Source organism: Elgaria multicarinata, chromosome 8 (assembly GCF_023053635.1).
Source record: "Elgaria multicarinata webbii isolate HBS135686 ecotype San Diego chromosome 8, rElgMul1.1.pri, whole genome shotgun sequence".
Classification (NCBI taxonomy): Eukaryota; Metazoa; Chordata; class Lepidosauria; order Squamata; family Anguidae; genus Elgaria; species Elgaria multicarinata.
Genome location: NC_086178.1, coordinates 52,907,504 through 52,926,718, shown reverse-complemented (window position 1 = coordinate 52,926,718; position 19,215 = coordinate 52,907,504). Strand labels below are relative to the sequence as shown.

Sequence of the window (19,215 nt, the reverse complement as noted above, 5' to 3'; positions counted from 1 at the left end):
AGATTAGGCCCAAGTCTCAGTTGTACCTATTAAATCATATTTACCTTCTTGAATTAAAGACATCGAAAGCCATGAACTTTATGCTCCAATGACCAAGGTTTAACAAGACCCACTACAGCTGCGCTCCCAATTCCTGCTACAGTCCATGAGCCTTTAAGTGTAGTCCTTACTTCTGAGCTTCATCTCCATCATCCACAGGATTCAATTTAAAGACCCCCCTGCTCAAACTCACCATTCTTCGGGCAAACACATTCTTCCCAGTCTTCATGAGAGGCAGTTCATTTTCTGCCAGTAACCCTTCGTCCAGAAGTCATGGTCCTAGAAATCTCTCCTGGTGTCACCATCTTCGTAGCCAGTTGTTCACTTGCAGTATTCTTCTTTCCCTACCTAGTCCTCAGCCGGAATGATGGCTGGGAATGCTTGAGCCCCAAAGGTTTAGAGCTTGCTTCCTAGTGCTTCATGGCCCAACATGATGTGATCATAGCTGCGCTTGGCAGTATCATTCAACCCCACATAGATAAGGAGGAGGGGATAACTATCAGTGGACTTGATGAGTGTTAGCAGCCACTCTGTTACTAGTTCAATCCATGCTCATGGGAGACAACAAAGTTCTCGAGCAAACAGGTCTGGCCAGCACATATCCCCTTGCAATAGAGAGCCACCAGGGACTCTCCTTCTCTTCTTCTTGCTGCAGGGAACAATTTCATCCATAGGGCTCCAGCATCTTGCTTACTATGCTGCAAGATCTACTGTAGATCTTCTTCCAAAGGCTGAGCCACTCTCTTCTGCAAGATCTCAAAGTGTTTTCATAGAATCATAGAATAGCAAAGTTGGAAGGGGCCTACAAGGCCATCGAGTCCAACCCCCTGCTCAATGCAGGAATCCACCCTAAAGCATCCCTGACAGATGCTTGTCCAGCTGCCTCTTGAAGGCCTCTAGTGTGAGAAAGCCCACAACCTCCCTAGGTAACTGATTCCATTGCCGTACTGCTCTAACAGTCAGGAAGTTTTTCTGACTGTTAGAGCAGTACAGCAATGGAATAACGGGCTCAAGTTAAAGGAAGTCCAGCTGGAATCTGGCTTCCTTTAACTTGAGCCCGTTATTCCATGTCCTGCTCTCTAGGAGGATCGAGAAAAGATCCAGGCCCTCCTCTCTCTCTCTCGTCCTAGCGGTGCAGTGTTTCTTTTGACTCTCTTCCTCCCTAGTGTCACTGTCATCCATACTTGTCCTGCTCCACTTTCCAAGTCGCCCCTTGTAGTTGTCCTTCCAGTGCCTCCTGTGTTCTGCCCAACAACTCTTCATCCTCTCTTATAACTTGAAGTGTGGCCACTTACTATTCCAGGCCACTTGTTTTTTACTTCAAGTAATGTAACCAGTTTGCACTTGCTGTAAATGTACACACATTCAGGCAGGAAAGCAAACACATTGCATACCTTGCAGGTTACCACTGCTGAACTGCATCCATTTCCTCTTCCAGATGAGTCCTTCCTCTTCTCTATAGGTACAGTGGCCATTTCTCCTACTTATTCCATTAGCAGTTGATGGGCACTTCTATGCATACACTGTCCAATTAACTTATAGGAAGATTTATAGAGACAACTCTCCACTGCCAAACTCCTGTTAGTTCTCCTAGTTTACTTGCTCAGTAATGTCTATTAATGCCATGCCCCTGCTAGAGGAACCTTCCTCTGAGGAGGAACTAGAGCTTCCATAGGCGGACAAGGACACCTTTTTCAGAAAATCTGAAGGGGGGGGCTCAGGGGAGATCACTGCTAGTCCATCCCTGCAGGAGGAAGAGAGTGCCAACCCTGAGGCAGAGGCTGGGCAACCACCTAGCCCCTGAGAACACCATTTCCTCAGTAGGTGGGTCAATATGGTTTCTTTGAGAATAAGTGCTTGAATACAAAGGAGGACTCATCGAGAGAAAGGACTCTTCAAAAGCAAGGCCCTCATCCCAAGTAGGACTTTTGCCCGGGAGGCCTGTAATACACTACAACTGAGCCCTGCGTAGGACTCAGGAAGCTCTGATTGTATAAGTCTTCAGTTTTAGCCTAGCCAGTGTTGGAACATCATTCTATGAGCAACAGTATCTTGCATTCCTGACCTTGCCTTATGACTGAACCTCTGTACTACTGACCCTTGGACTCTTGCTTGACTCTGCTTCTGGATCGTTTATTGTATCATACTGCTTAATTATGCTTTCACCTTTGCTTGAATCTTGACTACTCCTGCCTTGGCCTGAATCCATACTGGGTTGAAGCTTTTGTGCTTGACCATGTGCCTGCTTTCTTGCCTTGCCTTTGGATTACTCTGTAGTTTGTTCTACCACTGAGTCAAATTTAGCCATAACAGGACAATTAACTGCATTGTTACTGTAATGTTTCCAGGGGTTCACTTTGAAGGCCTTGGCTTCTGGCTTTGAGTTACAACAACATCTACCACCAGGATCACTTCCACTACCAAGTCATTTTCAATTAATATGGGGGCAGACATATAATTCATTATGGAAAACCACCTCTGATGTACCCTCCCACCTTTTGTATCTCATCTGAACGCTAGCCATAGCTACAGGAAAAGGAACTCCCCCACCCACTGACTTGTAGTTAAGATCTGTTTTTCAGGGAGAATCTCGGTAGATCCTACGAAATTACATTCAACCAGTATAATTAAATCAGCTTAATTTTTTTTTTTAAAAAAAGAAAGATTTCAGAATTTATTGGTATTCTATTGTTAACAGAAGTATTCTGCAATAGAACATTTGCTTACATTAAAACTGGCTTTTTTTATTTATTTATTAAATTTATATACCGCCCCATAGCCGAAGCTCTCTGGGCAGTTTACAAAAGTTAAAAAACAGTGGACATTAAAAAGTATACAAAATTTAAAACCATCAAATATAAAAACAACAGTATACAGTATCCATTTTAAACAACAACGGTTCTGGGGTCTATTAAAAAACAACAACTTAGCATATGTTGTTAAATGCTGTTAAATGCCTGGGAGAAGAGAAATGTCTTTGCAAATTTCTATAGAGTAATAGGACATCTACAGTCATTAGCAATTACCAATCGGCCACAAGAGGGCATTAAGATCTTTGCCCATATATGGGGAACTACCAAAATTAATCTAGCAAACTAGCATGTGCCAGTTACGTAAACTATTTCTCATCTAGCTTATTAATGGCTTTTCTCTTGAGGGGAAATAGTACAGTGAGAATAAACTTTTATTAAAGATGGCATAACAATTTACAGTTTCTCAGATAGCATTACATAAGAACATCAGAAGTGCCATGCTGGATCAGACCAAGGGTCCATCTAGTCCAGCGCTCTGTTCACATAGTGGCCAACCAGCCATCGGCCAGGGATGAACAAGCAGGACATGGTGCAACAGCACCCTCCCACCCATGTTCCCCAGCAACTGGTGCACACAGGCTTTCTGCCTCAAATACTGGAGATAGCACACATTGCTCATTCTGTGCCACAGTTAGGTTTTGCTAAAATTTGGGTGGGGTGGGGTAGAAAGAGAGTTGCAAACTGTTGAACTTACTTCTATAACTGCCCCTTTAGCAGTAGTTGGATCTGCAACAACTAGAAGTGATAATGTTAAGCTTCATGCCATGAGAAGCTTCACCTACTGATTTCTGCATATAAAAAACTCTATTAAGGGCACAGGAACAGGCTAGGACATTCTTTCTCTGGCGACTTGACATTTCCAGGCAGATCTGGAGTTTTCAGTTTTGCATTCCAGCTTGTTTTGCATTGGCATTTTAATATTTTGGGTTTTTATTGATTCTACCCCCTTTGTTTTTGCTCTGATTTATTTGGATTTTATTGTATTGTATTATTTTATTGGGCAGTATAGAAAAATGTGTGAGATAAATAACAGAAAAAGAGATCTGGCTGCTGCTTTCTTGAAATCTCTTCTAACAACAAATACAATCATACAATCATAGAATAGTAGAGTTGGAAAGGGCCTATAAGGACATCAAGTCCAACCCTCTGCTCATTGCAGGAATCTACCTTAAAGCATACCTGACAGATGGCTGTCCAGCTGCCTCTTGAAGGCCTCTAGTGTGGGAGAGCCCACAACCTCCCTAGGCAATTGGTTCCATTGTTGTACTTCTCTAACGGTCATGAAGTTTTTCCTGATGTGCAGCCGGAATCTGGCTTCCCGTAACTTGAGCCCATTATCCCATGTCCTGCACTCTGGAATTATCGAGATCCTGGCCTTCCTCTGTGTGACAACCTTTCAAGTATTTGAAGAGTGGTATCATGTCTCCCCTCAATCTTCTCTTCTCCAGACTAAACATGCCCAGTTCTTTCAGTCTCTCCTCATAGGGCTTTGTTTCCAGACCCTTGATCATCCTCGTTGCCCTCCTCTGAACACACTCCAGCTTGTCTGCGTCCTTCTTGAGGTGTGGTGCCCAGAACTAGACGCAATACTCAAGATGAGGCCTAACCAGTGCTGAATAATGACAATCCATGATTCAACAACAACCCATACTCTAACCATATTCTGTGTTGTTTTATGCAAAACAGGCAAATAAATAAAACAATTTTAAATTCAAAACAATAAAACAAATAACAATAACAGTATAACACAACATAAAAACACAGGTCACACAGAGTAAAAACAGCATAAAGCTGAGACAGATTAAAAGATCTGTAAAATCAAAGTAGGTATCAGGAGAGACTCTCTGAGGAAGGCACTCTACAGCCAGGGCAACTGCAGTGAAATGTGCTCATTAGCAGAGAATGGAGAGAAAAGGCCTATATGGTTGAGCATGGAAAAGTGAATTTAAAAGCCAAAGGACTAAAACTCCAGAAAAAGAAGCCTGCATTAGTGAGCTTGTTGCAATAGCTCTTAGTTTGTGGACAATAAAAAAATGATTGTTATTATACTGCAGTCTCCAATATTCATTAAACAGCCACCATTGAAAAAGCTTCTCTCTCTCCCTCTCCCTCCCTCTGTCACCCCCCCACCCCACCCCACCCCACCCCCACCCCCTTTGGAGGATGACTTAGAGAAGGACCTTCAAAGATCTCAAGGTCTGGGCACATACCGTTGTGAGATTGGGCAAGTGGTGATCTTCAGGTATCTTAGATCCAAGTTGTGAACGGCCTACATTGACAGCCAGTGTGGTGTGGTGGTTATACAGTGCTGGTTCTCATCCCCATTCGGCCATGAAGCTCACTGGATGACTTTGGGCCAGTCACTGACTCTCAGCCTAACCTACCTCAATGGCTGTTGTGAATATAAAATGGTGAGGAGGAGGATCATGTAATCCGCCTTGGGTTCTTCAGAGGAAAAAAAGCGGGGTGTAAATGTAATAAATAAATAAATAAATAAAAGGTAAAAAAAACCACAGTATCTTGAATTGTACCCAGACATGGACTGGGAGCCACAGCTATGATAGCAAAGCACTGGCATGATGTGCTCAGAATACAGAGAGGTAATACAAAAGAGGGATCAAGGTTCCCCCCCCTCTTGCCTATATCCTCCATGTATTGTGCAAAAATAACTACCTCTCTCCATTTTATATGTGAACAAGGCAGACATGTGAATAAAATATTCGTTGCTCACCCTTTGAATTTGGTCCTAAATGTGAGCATTGTCTTGTTAAAGCATTGCTGAACTCGGTTATGCAGTTCTGGGCCAGGAAAAATGCAGCAAAGAAAACTATGAGCAGGTTGGGGAAATGGAGGGGCCTATATAGTTTCAAAGGCTGTGTTGCTGTCTTTGAACCCCACCTTCTGCTTGGTTGGTATTGGCTGCCATACTACCTAGCAACAGAGCAACAAGGAAGCAAGGCTTAAGGGCCTAGCCAACATGCACATAAGGACTTGCAAAGATTCCAGCACTCCATGTAGGCAGCAGCATTGGGCCCCGAGCTGGGTTCAAGGCATCAGCAGCTCCCTTACTATGCCAGCCTCTGAAGCCAACCAAGTCTCTGATGCAGATAAAACTAAACATCTTGACATATGAAGCACATCTCTCATATGGTTTTCCTGAAGAGATATTACCAGAGGACACAACACATACAGCTATGTCTGTAAAGATGCAATCTGAACACTAGCTGTTTCATTTCTTCTGAAGTAGGCATGTGGTCTTGCTTCTAAACCCAGATCTTTTGGACCCAGGATCGATGCAGTTTCTGTGGGGAGCTTAACTGAACATAATCCATCGTTAAATGTCAAACATCATCTCTGTCTCTCTTTTTCTTTCCACACATGGAGATGTACCATTGGGATTAAGTTAACCAATTCTTAAAAAACACTAAAAGCATTTTAAATCATATTGGGAGCAATTAGTGCTTGAATGTGCATCTGTAATGAGTAATTTGAATAAAACAAGGGAAATGATTCTGTTAATGGCTAAAATTTCTGATGGGGTGATTTTCTTTGTTCTCCTATTGTATCGTATCGTTGTACTACAAGCTGGAAAATTTGCTTTGTCTCAGGTAGCTACCAGCTGCTTCAAAGTAATCTTTGATGATATCACAGGAGATTTTTTTCCTGTTGTAACTCTTGGAATGAAGGAGCACCTCTCTCTCTATGAGTCTGCCTATATCTTAACATGTTGAGGCTCTCTTCTGTTGAAGTAGACAATGTGGCAACAAAGGACAGCCTTTTCTGTGGTGACACCACAACTGTGGAATACTCTCTTCATAGAGTACAACTGTGACCGCAATATTTCTTTTCAGCACATAATTCTTTTTTATTTGCCCAAGTGGTCTAAGATGGGCAGATGGAGAAGAACTCCTAGTGGATGCAGTCAAACATTGGTGTGTGCTTATGGTGAGGTATGTTCAGGGGCCGTGAGGGCAGGAAACAAACAACACCTTACTGCCGCTCTTGAATCTTCTATCTGCTAACCAGTGGAGTTTTCCAGAGTTGTCTGGGACTATTATAAGCCGGCCTTAAGGACACTGTAGATCCATCTGAGGTTAGTGCTAAGCACTTCCAGGATAAAATCTTTTGCATCCACCAGGACATAGGCTGCATCTACACCTTGAGGCCTTCTGGGATGGGTGGAAGGGGGAAGGATCCTGGGCGTACCTGCTTCTGGGATCATCACAGAAGTACACAGAGGTACACAGCAGTACAGCAACTCCTCTGTGCGATGCCAAGTGCGCACTTGGCGTCGCCGAGGCGCTGCCTCTGGCAGGCTGCAGATATACCTGTGGAGTAAGGCGGAGCACCTGGTCAGCTGACGTCAACAGGTGAGGGAAGAGGCTGCAGAGAGCAAGCAACTGCAGCCTCTGTTCTTCTTTCCAGAGAGCTTCGGCTATTGGGCGGTATAGAAATGTAATAAATAAAATAAATAAATAAATAAATAAAATCCCCCTGTGTCTAAACTCGAGTGTGCCGTCTGGGACATCAAGAGGGATGTTCCGGCATGGCTTTTTTAAAACAACAACAACGAGAAGAGACATTGTGCTATTGCGCAGGCGTGATCCTGCGCCAAAAATAATTTGTTGAAACACACACACATAAAACTCAGTGCCCTAACATGTTGAGAGCTATCCTGGGGATGACGAAAAGCTGCCCCCCTCCCCTGATGGGCACGGAGTCCCCCCGCACAGCTCCATGCCCATTTGAAGAGCTCTGCTACTCGCAGGAAGGAAGAAGCACACGGGAGTGCTTGCCACACCACCTGCGATCTTCGAGGTTGTCATTTGGACGCACAGGGACAATCTCAAGCTAACCCCAGGATAACTGGATGGTGTAGATTAGGCCTTAGACTCCAGTGTTACAGCAGATGAATCAGGTGAGGTATGCAGAGTACAGTTTTCTTGGATGATTTTCAATTGATACAGCTCGAGGACAGTGACAATGTGCTTGGACAGGCTCATGCAACTACTTCTGTATTGAATCCTTGCCTCTCCTGGCTTATAAAAACTGGAAGGGAGGGAACAGCAAGCTGGGCCAAGAAGGTGATTAATGCTTCCTTGAAAGAGGGAGTAGCCCCATACAGTCTGAAAGCGGCAGTGGAAAGACCACTCCTGAAGAAATCCTCCCTAGACCTGAAAAATCTTAATAATTTTAAGCCAGTATTCAATTCTGGGGCAAGGTCCTTGAGCAGGCATTTGCAAGCCAGCTCCAGTCCAGACACTTTTGGATGAGACTGATTATCTGGATCCATTTCAGTTGGGATTCAGGGCAGGTCTCAGCATGGAAACAGCCTTGGCTGCCCTGTGTGACGATAAAACTGAAATCCTGCGGTCTGTGGGATTAGCCTGGGGGCCAAAGGATTTTTCAGATCTCTCTCTCCAGGGGTAGAGAGGGGGTTGTGACATTTAACATCCCATTATGACTTAGGAGGCTCTCCAATATTAATAAATGATTAATTTTAACGAAAGCCTGCTCAGGTGACGTCACCACTCCCTGTTGGCCATGATCTTTATATATCCAGACAATAGTAAGCAGGATCAAGGACAATGTGTCATGGGGAAGGTCTATGAGTCAAGAATCTGTAAAATCAGGGCCACAGAATTGACTGATTATTCAAAAAGGGGCTTGTTTATTCCTAGGCAAAAAGGCAGGATTTACAGGTGGAAAACAAGAATCAACATGTGCAACATATACTCAGGAACAACTTGCTACCATGCCTAGCTACATAAACTTTATTCCTGGGAGCCCTTAGTAGGCAGTTTGTGTCTCCCTCCCAATGATGTTTTGGCCTACAACTCCCATCATGCCTCCCCATTGGCTGTGTTGGCTATGGCTGATGGGAGCTGCAGGCCACAACATGCATACTCACATGAACAGCAAGCGTACTCACAAATAAACAGGGTAAGCCTCAGCAGCACTTTCAAAACATGAACATCATGTGTACTCACAAGTAAGCAGGGCAACCCTCTGCAGGACAAATGGGTAACAAAATGAAGAACCTGTAGCCCTTCAGTTGGACTACAGCAAGGCCAATGGCCATCCCTGACCATTGCCCTAGCTGGCTGGGGCTGATAGGAGTTGGAGTCCAACAACATTTGGATGGCTGCAGGTTCCCCACTCTGATTATGGTCATTACTGGTCACAGGGCAATTGTATCTGGGAATCCCTGCATACACACCTGGGTAGAACTTCAACGACAGCATTGCAGAAAAGTCCATCTGTGTGCATTATGGGGGGTGGCTATACAACACCGCTTTATAGCTAATTTCCTCACAACCCGCAGTAGTGCTGCTGCGAGGCAGAAATGATTAATAAATACAGACTATCCGGCCAGAAAAAAACGCAGCCATTTGGCTCGTCAAGCCCGCCTCCTGGCCTGTGTTCCTGTGCTTACCCTGGATTGGGGGCGGGACAGAATCACAATTTGATGCAGAAATGAGATGGAACTACCTTACAAGTGAAAAAAAATTAAAACTCAATAAAAATCCAAGCTTGTGAGATGTACCATCTCTTGCAGAATGGGAGATGAACTGTTGCATCCTGCTGAAAAGCTTGAAACATGTCAAGTTTGAGGAAGAAGGGATATGTAAAAAGGAGGCTTGGGGAAAACTGATAAATAGACACCCGCTTGGATTCTCCTGCAGCATGGCACACTGGCTTAACTCGAATTGAGGCCATCACTGACAGAGAAACAACGTGGTGACTTTAAAAATTCGCAGTAAAACCACACCACAAAAAAGTGCAATTTGAGGAGTAGAAGCTCAATGTGACTGAATTGGTGGCTGTGTCATATAAACAATGCAGTGCCACTGTGCAGCTTCAATGGGGTAAATAGGCTGCATAGACACCCCAAGGACACCATTAAGTCAATGAAGTGTGTTTTAATCTCCTTGCCTTGTATACAAAAGGAAATGAGCAGCAAGAGTTTATGGGGAGTCAGCAATTTCCCTTGGAAGACCACATTGACAGCATAAATCATCCCCTACCCCTGTAAACAATTTACCTTTCTTGTAAAAGAGCAACATGGTGAATGCTGTAATTAGCCTTAAACTGTTTCTTAAGATCATGAAAAGCTGTGTGTATGTGACAATTTGGTGTGGGCCTGACTCCCCACTTGCTTCACTGGCATAAATCCATAATGAGTCATTTGGAGTTGCAATGGCATATAAACCAAGTGACTGAGGGCAGAATGAAGCCCTTCAACATCTGTTACTCTGCATTTGTTACTTCGCTTCTCTTACAGTATGGTAGAAACTCTGATTATTATTTTTTTGCTATAAAAATGCAAATAAGATGTGTGGGTGCAGTAATAAAGGGATTCAGAAATAATCCAGAACATAATATAATGACAGCATATTGAACAATGAAGTACTCATTTGGAAGACGGTGCTCAGTTTGTAGTGTCACCTCTTATGAAAGAGGCATAGGTAGGTTCCAATCAAAAGAAGTGGGCTGGGGTAGAGATGTCAAGTATTGGGAAGTGTGTCTGGAAATAGACTAATAATGGGACAATTTTGATCTATAACGCACACTATCCCTCAGGTTGCATTCAGAAATTTGCAGGGTGTGTGGGTGTCTCCTTGCGTGCTTCCTATGTTGTGAATCCCTGAATCTAACAGATAACCAGGATATTTGTTTAGTCTCCTGCATTAGTGAAATGGGCATATTTTCTGGATTATTGTAGCATTACATTACGTTCATAGGAAAAGCAGGCATAGCTAACACAGAAAGGTTTCATAGAATAGCACTCTATGAGTCCATGACACTGCACTAACAAAAATCAACACTGGCCCAGTGTCAGTGGCACTTGTTAGTACAAAGGGGAAAAGGGCCACTGAAATTCTGCAACAAATTGTCACACTCACTTTGTACTAGCAAGCATTAATTACATTGTGCAATCATTGATTTATGCAAGTGCATTTGTGCCAGTACTACAACACCATTGGATCCTACCCTATATTATGTAGTGGATTTGGAGAGTACTACCAGTGCTCAATGTTCTGGATGTATTCATCAGTCCATTCCTCTTTTGCTCAACTGCCAGAGAGAAAGTAAAAAAGAGCCAAACTTCAAATTAATCTCTTGACTTGCAATGTTGGTGACTTGACTGAAGATTTTTAAACTCTTGCGGTGGAAATCGAGGCTCTGTCAATGCCAAGGTTCCCGGAATGAATTTAAAAAATACTGCAAAACAAAACCTCCAACAACAACAAAACAAAAATAGCAATAACTTTGCATTGCATCAAGTCGCTTTAACACCCATATCACCCCATCCTAAACCACTTTGCTTTTTGACTCAGCCATTTTGCAGGTGTCACGTGTCAATACAAAGCTCACCCAGACATTTTTTTAATGGGTGTTTGGCTTGCTTAAGCCTTCGAGCAGCACAAATGGCACTTGGCATTGTGTTTGCATTAACTTATCTGAATAAAAGAGACCTGTTGCTTTAAATCATGTTTGCTGTGACTCTGGAAACTAAGTAAACAGTGACTTGGTAAAACCTTGCTTTCAAACACAGAGAGGTTGGTGACAGAAGGTGCCAGGCTGAAGGTCGTGGCTGTTCTCAGCAAGGATTTTCTCAATCAAGGCCTCAGAACTTCACGGTAAGCTCCCTAAATCACTGCAAATAGTGGGTGGAATTTATGGTTATACCTATACCCTGTTGGTAAAACATCCAGATTGAGTGAGGAAACCAGTCATAAAGCAATAGGTGAGAGGAGGAGGAGGAGGAGGAGAAGGAAGAGGAATTGTTTCAAATCATGGGAGAGCGGATGGAATCCCAGAAAGCTGAAAAGTATATAAACCTGGAATGTCTGACAGAGCATGAAGTGAGGTAAATGAGGTCACCTTATCCCATCCAGCATGGGAAGCCACTGGGAATTATTCAAGCTGTTTAAATGTTTGCAAAAGCAGGGGGGTGGGCAGGGACAGAACACACCATTGGCAAAATTATAGCAGCCAGGTCAGCACCGCAAGCTGTTGGAGATCCAGTGTTCACAAGTTGGTCTGAGGAACACTGTTCAGCAGTTAATTCGAAGGAGGGGCAAAAATTCCAAAAGAAACATTCCAAGCACTAATCCACCAAATAACGATATTTTGCAGAGGCAGGGGCTAAGAAGCAACTGCATTTAGGAATTTGGGAATTCTTTGGGTGCTTCCAGACAAGGCTTTTATTGTATTATCGTCCTGCCTCACTTGCAGAATTTTACGAGGGTCCAGATATTGTTGTCTTCCATTTGTAACCCCCCATTCTTTCCCACCTCTTTGTCCTTTTTCTTTCCACCAAAAAAAAAAAAAAAAAAAAATGTTAAGAGAGAAAGATGGAATAGCAGTCTTGTGATTGGTAGTGCTACAAGTCCTCCACCTGGAAGCACTTTTCATCCCAAACCTTTATTTTTTAAAGAAACATTTTTTGTTGTTTTGTTACTGTTGTTAAAATAGTTGCCCTTAAAATGCCTAGGATCTTATTAAGTATTTTATGCAATTGCCAACATGCAAAGTTTACCTTCTTAAAATATTCAAGGCCTACTTGAGCTCAAAAATAAAATAAAAGTAGTTTCGGCAAACAGCACTGATTTTTTTTTTAAAAAAATAATCATTTTGTGGAAATGTTTTTGAACCTGAAGGAAAGATAGCCTGATAAATCCAGATTCATTTTTTTTAAATAAAAGTGATAGGTGGAAACAGTAGTCTCTTCAGACTTCCATTTATCCAAATTCCTAAACCCACTTACCTGGAAGTAAGTTTTAATTGAATTTAGTTTAGGTTTGATGTACGTACAGGAGCATGTATGTAAACAAGGGTATGTTAATCGGCTGAACAGACTAGGCCAGAGGTATACTGAGAATGTATTGTTTTGACAGCTCTATGAGTAATAGGGTTCTTTATCAGTACACACCCAATAGAGTTCACATAGTTAAATAACCGCAAGCCATGCATGAAGAAATCCACGCCTTTAAAGTAAAATGCTTCAAATCAAAACAGTTTTAATTTTTAAAATGCCATTAATACTCAAACTGAAATTTTGAAACTGTATCCACTTGCACAGGGTCACTTGACTTCACCCTCTTAACTGTACCATCCATAAGCCAAGGTCAGAGCATCATGGAGCGTCAAGGGGGCACTCTTCCCTTGGGAGTCTTGTCCAGGTCCACGCTGGAGTATTTCCCAAAGTTCTATAAAATGGATGTATTTGGGCCAACTTTTAGTTAAACTTTTAGCTTAAACCTACCTGCATAAATTTTAATTTATCATACAATATTGTATATATTATAAGCATTTTATTCAGTCGGAATAAAAAAAATCCAGAAAAGTAGATAAAAATTTCCAGTTACTATGCTACTCCCTTTCTCTCTTGTAACTTCCTCTCTCATGAAGTATCTTCTCACCTGTTTCTTTCTCTCTGATACATCTCTCCTTCTCTCATTACTTTATTGCTTTTTGAAAATCCAAATATGGATTTTAAAAAATCTGGTTATCACATTTCAGGAAAAGCTAAAAGAATCCCATACTTTCCTCATACTGTTGCCTGCTTTTGTAACAACAATCTCATACCATTAAGATAACCCAGGAACTGCAGTTCTTTGAATTCCTCCCATCCTACTCCTGTAATCTTGGTCAAAAGACTGATTATTCATCAAGATCACTCCAGTTACTTCTGTCTTCAAGCTGTTGTTAACATGAAAGCTTGAGGACTCTGATTTTCAAGACATGCTAAGGCCTTGTCCACACCAGCCTGTTATTCCTGAATAATATTGCAGTCGTCCCTACCAGGTCACATGACGTTCACTTACTCCCATGGTGATGTTGGCTCGACCCCTCAGTTATTGAGGAATATCGCTGACTGCTTTTGTCACGTTTTTTCCAGCTCTCTTGCTATGATCCCGAAGTCCATGGTAGGTGTGCCCCCCCCTTCGCTGTTTGGAGCAAGTTCCTAGCACAGCGAACAGCCAATCTGTGCCCCATACCCATCTATCTAGTCCCGCCCACTTCTCCCGATACCCATTCAGAACCGCTGTCACGGGGCACACATCCTCCCGCAACACCTACCCTTTAGTTGTGGGAAACCTCCCCCTTTGCTTGCAGGAAACCTCCTTGCCCCCTGAGGGATGATCCCGGAAGCAGGAAACCTCGCAATTATCCCTCCTCCATTGTGAAAAGGCTGTAGGTGTAGATTGCCCCTAAAAACATTAAGGTTTGTCTGGCAAATGACAGGAGGGGAGAACAGAACAGAAGATCCCAAAACTAAAGTTCCCAAGGTCAAATCTTATATAGCCTATACAATTTGTATGATCACAGCACAAAGAAGACCCATGTTAGACTGGGGCATCTTTATTGTTAAAGTATTCTCCAGTAAAAGGGTTGTTGTAAGGACAAATTAATTAAGAATAATGACATTATGATTATCCTCCTCCTCTTTCTTAGCACTTATCTAGCACATTTCAAGCGTTCACAGTGCTTCTCATGCATTGTAACAGTAATCCTTATAACAATAGCACCATAAGGTAAGTACAATATCCCCATATTACAGAATTAGGCTAAGAATGGAGAGGGGGCTGACAATGAGAGAAATGTAAGCATTTTGTGCACTAAAATACTACAGATGTGGGCAGTCTTCAAGGCATCAGGTTGGCACCATTCCACTGCCAAACCCCACAGTAACGCTGGTGCGCAGTGGCAGAAAGTTGTCCTTATGAAGGAAGGCAGCGCGGGCATTCTGGCGGCCATTAGGCTTGCAAGGCCCTCCCCCTCCCGTGGCTTCCGGTGACCAATAGGAGGTCGCCTTACATCCAGAAATGCCCCCGGAGTGGCTCCAAACGAGGACAGACTGGTGGAAGAACCAGGCTGACCTCACCCTGGCTCGAAAAGTACATGCCTTTTCAGCCACGCAGCTTCACCTCTTTGCCCTGGGGTGGCTTCGAATCTGTGGCTGCGTCATATAACTGACACAGCGCAGATTTGGAGCCACCCCAGGGCAAAGACGACGTCAAGACAGCCCCATGATCTGCAAGCACTCATTAAAGGAACAATCCTGCCCTGCAGAAGAGGTAGTATAAAGACTGACAAAACAGGAGAGAAGGAACACAAGTGCTGTTTCCCAAGGGTAACTGAGACAGAGAAACTTTTAGGCTGCAATCCTATGCACATGTACCTGGAAGTAAATCCCATTGAACCAAATGGGATTTACTTCTGAGTAGACATATATGGGATTGCGCTGTAAGGCACTTGCCATAGCTCTCAGAAGGCACCCAGTTGGAAAACGTACACAGATCTCAGTCCAGTAACAGATTTTAAGCCATTAAGCCTTCCTTTCTCTCTTCCTTTCTTTTTCATTCCAAAATAGAAACAGAGGTGTTTCTCAGAGGAACTCTGCACAGTGTTCTAAAAATAGGCAGCCACTGCTCCTAGAAACAAGCTGAAGAAATGTCAGTAAAAACATAGAGGAGAGGCTCATTTGTGAACCTCTCATCATGCTGGTATCGGTGGTGGGCAATAGAAATTCTGACCTTGTGACATATTCCAGCATGCCATTCAGTGTAGAGACTATCAAATTAATGCAGTCTACCATCTCCCCAGTGCAGTATTTCCACCAGACTGAGCTCCATTCTGAAGCACAATCCTTTGCCAGCCTCATTAAATTTATACAATAGATCACAGAGCTGGGGAGGTTTGCTCTGTGACACTGTAACGCAGGATGCTAGCTATATCTACTGGTGTGCGTCGAATAGAAGTAAATGGTTATTGCCCTCCGATGCTGCACATACCAGAGCCAGGTTGCACTATGCTTGCCTAGAGGCATGCACCAATAATGTCACTGGTCTGCACCAGGGTGGGATGGGGGAGATCTAAATCTTCCTCAGCGTGCAGAATGCGGATTTGGCTATCCCCACACTCTCTCCAGGGCACAGAGATGGAGAAGGACCGATTTGCAGGTCACTCATAGGGATTGGGAAAAACACGTTCAGTTTGGATTTTAATGCAAATTTATCAAATTCAGCACTTCCAAGCCATTTTGCGAGCTAAAGCTCAGTTATTCTTTGAAATTCGTATCTTACAATGGAGTTCTCCAATCAAAAATGGGAGAAATAGAAAAATTAAGGCTAATGATACTTGCCCTTCTCCTGAAAATGGTGGAGGAAAAATGTGTTCTTTTCATATTTTAATGCTAATTTACATAATTTCACACTTTCAAACCACTATGCAAACTGAAATCCTTCAAAATTCTCACTTCCCCAAATTTTGCAGTGGAGTGCTCCAATAAAAAAATGCACACAAACACACATATATTACAAAAATTGTGTATATTAGGCAAAAATGTATACAAAAGTATATGTATTAAGAAAATGTGCATAAAAATGCATATGAATTTGCATGCAAACTTTTTAAAAAAAAGTATCTCAGAATATGAGACAAACTGAACTGAAGAGTAGATGAATCAAATTTAAGATTGGAAAAATGAGAATCTGCAATTGACAGATTTGTCCATCCCTAGTCACTCACAGCAGCTTGAAGGTCCTTGATATGCCTGTGTATGTGCACTGCATCCAGGGGAAGGATCAGGGGTTATGCATGTTCCCTCAAACAGTACAACCCTAGATGCTCACTTTTGCATAGGCAGAACAACACTCTGAACATGTCTACACCATTCCTTATAATATGTCTACACCGTTCCTTATCCTGGGGATAGTCCCGGGATCATCCCTGTGTGTCCACATGATGCACAGAGGATTCCGGCGGCAGGGAGGGATGATCTCTCCATTCCCTAGGGATAACCGGGACAGCTTTTAGCCCAATTTTTCCCATGGTCTCAGGATTGTCCCGAGACCGCGGGAGGTCTGGGCGGCCATCCCGGTTTAGTCCTGGCTCCATGCGAGTAAATGCGAAGAGCCAGAAACCGGGCACGGAGTTCTTCAGGTGCTCCATGCCCATCAGGAGTGGGGTGCAGGAGCCAGGCTTTTTTTACCGTTTAATTTTCGCTGGAGTGCAAGTGTACTGCAGCACTTCTCACTGTAAAAAAAATGGCCGCCGCAATGGGTGCAGTGCCTGAGACGTGGCGTGGCCCATGTGGACTGAGGGGGAGGATCTCACGATCAGCATATCACGAAATATGAGGGCTCTATGCCCCCAGAACATGGTGACCACATAATAAACATGCACAAAGCCCTAAACGACTCCTGTGGGCAGGTATAACAGGAACAGATGGAACTCACCACAGCATGTGGCAGGCTTCCTCTCAATGCAGCAGTGTTTTCTTCCCAGTTGGACCCCCACCCCACCTCTGAATTCCCTTTTCCCTTGGAGTTATAACCCTAATAACAGTATTTTGTAATAATGATGAACTAATACATTAAAAGCAAAAATCCTTTTTTCCTGTGGTTTTAGACTATGTTTCCCAGAGGGAAGGAGGGAGGGAGGGAAGGAGGGAGAGAGGGGGCTGTTCAGACAATATGCTAAGCCATAGTTAGGCTTTTTGCAGCAAATGGTTAGTGAGGATGTTTAAACTGTGGTTTTGTAGCCATATGGTTAGGAATGGTTCACATGACATGCTAAGTCACCGTACACACAACAAGCTACGCCATAAACTTCAGATCAAAATGCTTAAGCGCCGTGGCTTAGCGTGTCATTTGAACAGGGTCAAAGAGATAAAGTCTATCACAGTTATTTTATTCCTTCCTTCCTTCAATCTTTTATCCAGCCTTGGAAGCTAACAGTAGCAAAATGCAGATCAAAACGTAATTAAAACATAAAACCAAATTCTATTAAAAACACAATTAAAACCCGTGAAAGGAAATAAGCAGCACATAATTAGATTTAAAAACAAAAACCCTTCAGCAACAACCAGCTTTTTCATATGTGACCATCCTCTCCATTGTGGATAGTGTACCATACAGCGGCTACAGCCAACATTCACACAAATGAACTGATCAGTGTATTAATTTTTACCCATCTTCCTGTTCCTTCTTTACAATATCCAGAGCAGAAATAAGATATTTGTTGGTACATTTTTAGTGATTACCCCAGCTGCAACTTTGAGTCCAGTTCCCCAGCACAGCCCCACATTTTGGATGTTTATAGTTATATGAATGTATTAATATTATTTTAAAGTGCTGAAGTGTGAAGTTCAGCCAAAATAATAGATAGAGTTTATTGCAGTAAATGTTGTAATAATAAGACTGATGAAGTACAACCCTCAACATCACATTGAAGTATGACTAGAGTGGCCAGATGCAAAAGAGGCGTCCTGCACCTCTAACAGTTGTGTAGAAGGGGGAATTTCAGCAGAGGCGACTTGTCATGCAAGCTGCATTTGCTAAAATTCTCTCTTCTGGAGCAGGAACTCTGTTCTCTTTTGCATCGGGCCATCCTAGATGTGAACATTTTAATGTTCAATCTGCAACTTTCTCTCTCTCTCTTTCTCTCTCTCACACACACACATGTACACATGGAATTTTTTTTTTTAAAAAAAACACACATTGAATAATGTGCTCTGTTATGTATATAAAAAGTGAAAGTCTGAACACTGCATAGTTGAGTTTGCGGACTTGCAGTGTCATTGTACTTGGAGCCATTGTGATTTATATACATTCTCATTCATGAACAACATAGACAAAATATGTACAGCTAGCACCAAGATCCACGGCACGCTTCCTTGGTGGGGAAGCTCTATTGAAATCCAAGGGAGAAAATGGGGTTCTGGCCATTACAAAAACAAAAGTCGGCCCAGCTCATGAGAGAAGGTTGGCTCGGCTCGCATCTCGTCAGAAGCTGCCTCAGAATTAGTCTCTCTGAAGTTAATGTGTCTTAGGAAAAGGCTTTCCATTCTTCTTGAAAGGACAGTTGTCTCGCTTAGTTTGCATAGTTTTGCCTAGGGGAAAGTTCCTAGAGATTAGACTCTCTTCAGGTGGGAAGAGATGTTTATCGCGTGAATAAAGCTTTGTGGATTACTTAGCAGGCCTCATTATTTATTGTCTCCCAAGAAGGCAGAAGTTTTGAGAAACACGACAGCGAATAGCCAACCCGCTGTCAGAGGCTTGTCCAGCGGTTTTGGACGTGTGTGGGAGTGTGCGTCTGCCATTTTCAGGACATTTTTTGATTGGTTATCGACGTGTTTTGGCGCCAACCATGTGTATTTTTTTAACACAAACATATCAATGCGCAGGAGTGCATCTTTAACACAGTACCTATCTCCCCCTGTGTTACTGTGTGTCTGCACTGGTACGCATCTAGGAGGAGTTATTTAAAAATACATTCCATGCCCTGTACCTGTCTGTCCAGTCCCACCCACTATTGCCAATGCACATGCGGAACCGCTGTCACTGGG

The 19,215-nt window shown here is 43.0% G+C and overlaps 1 protein-coding gene across 1 annotated transcript in view; it reads left to right on the top strand.

Annotated features, from left to right (window-relative positions):
* The first annotated feature begins 11,424 nt into the window (after positions 1-11,424).
* The window catches only part of NGEF (neuronal guanine nucleotide exchange factor), a 76,055-nt gene continuing 68,264 nt past the window's right edge, over positions 11,425-19,215 (top strand). The window contains exon 1 of the mRNA XM_063132396.1: positions 11,425-11,497. The gene's annotated coding sequence lies outside the window, so the exon portion shown is untranslated. The remainder of the gene's footprint in view (positions 11,498-19,215) is intronic.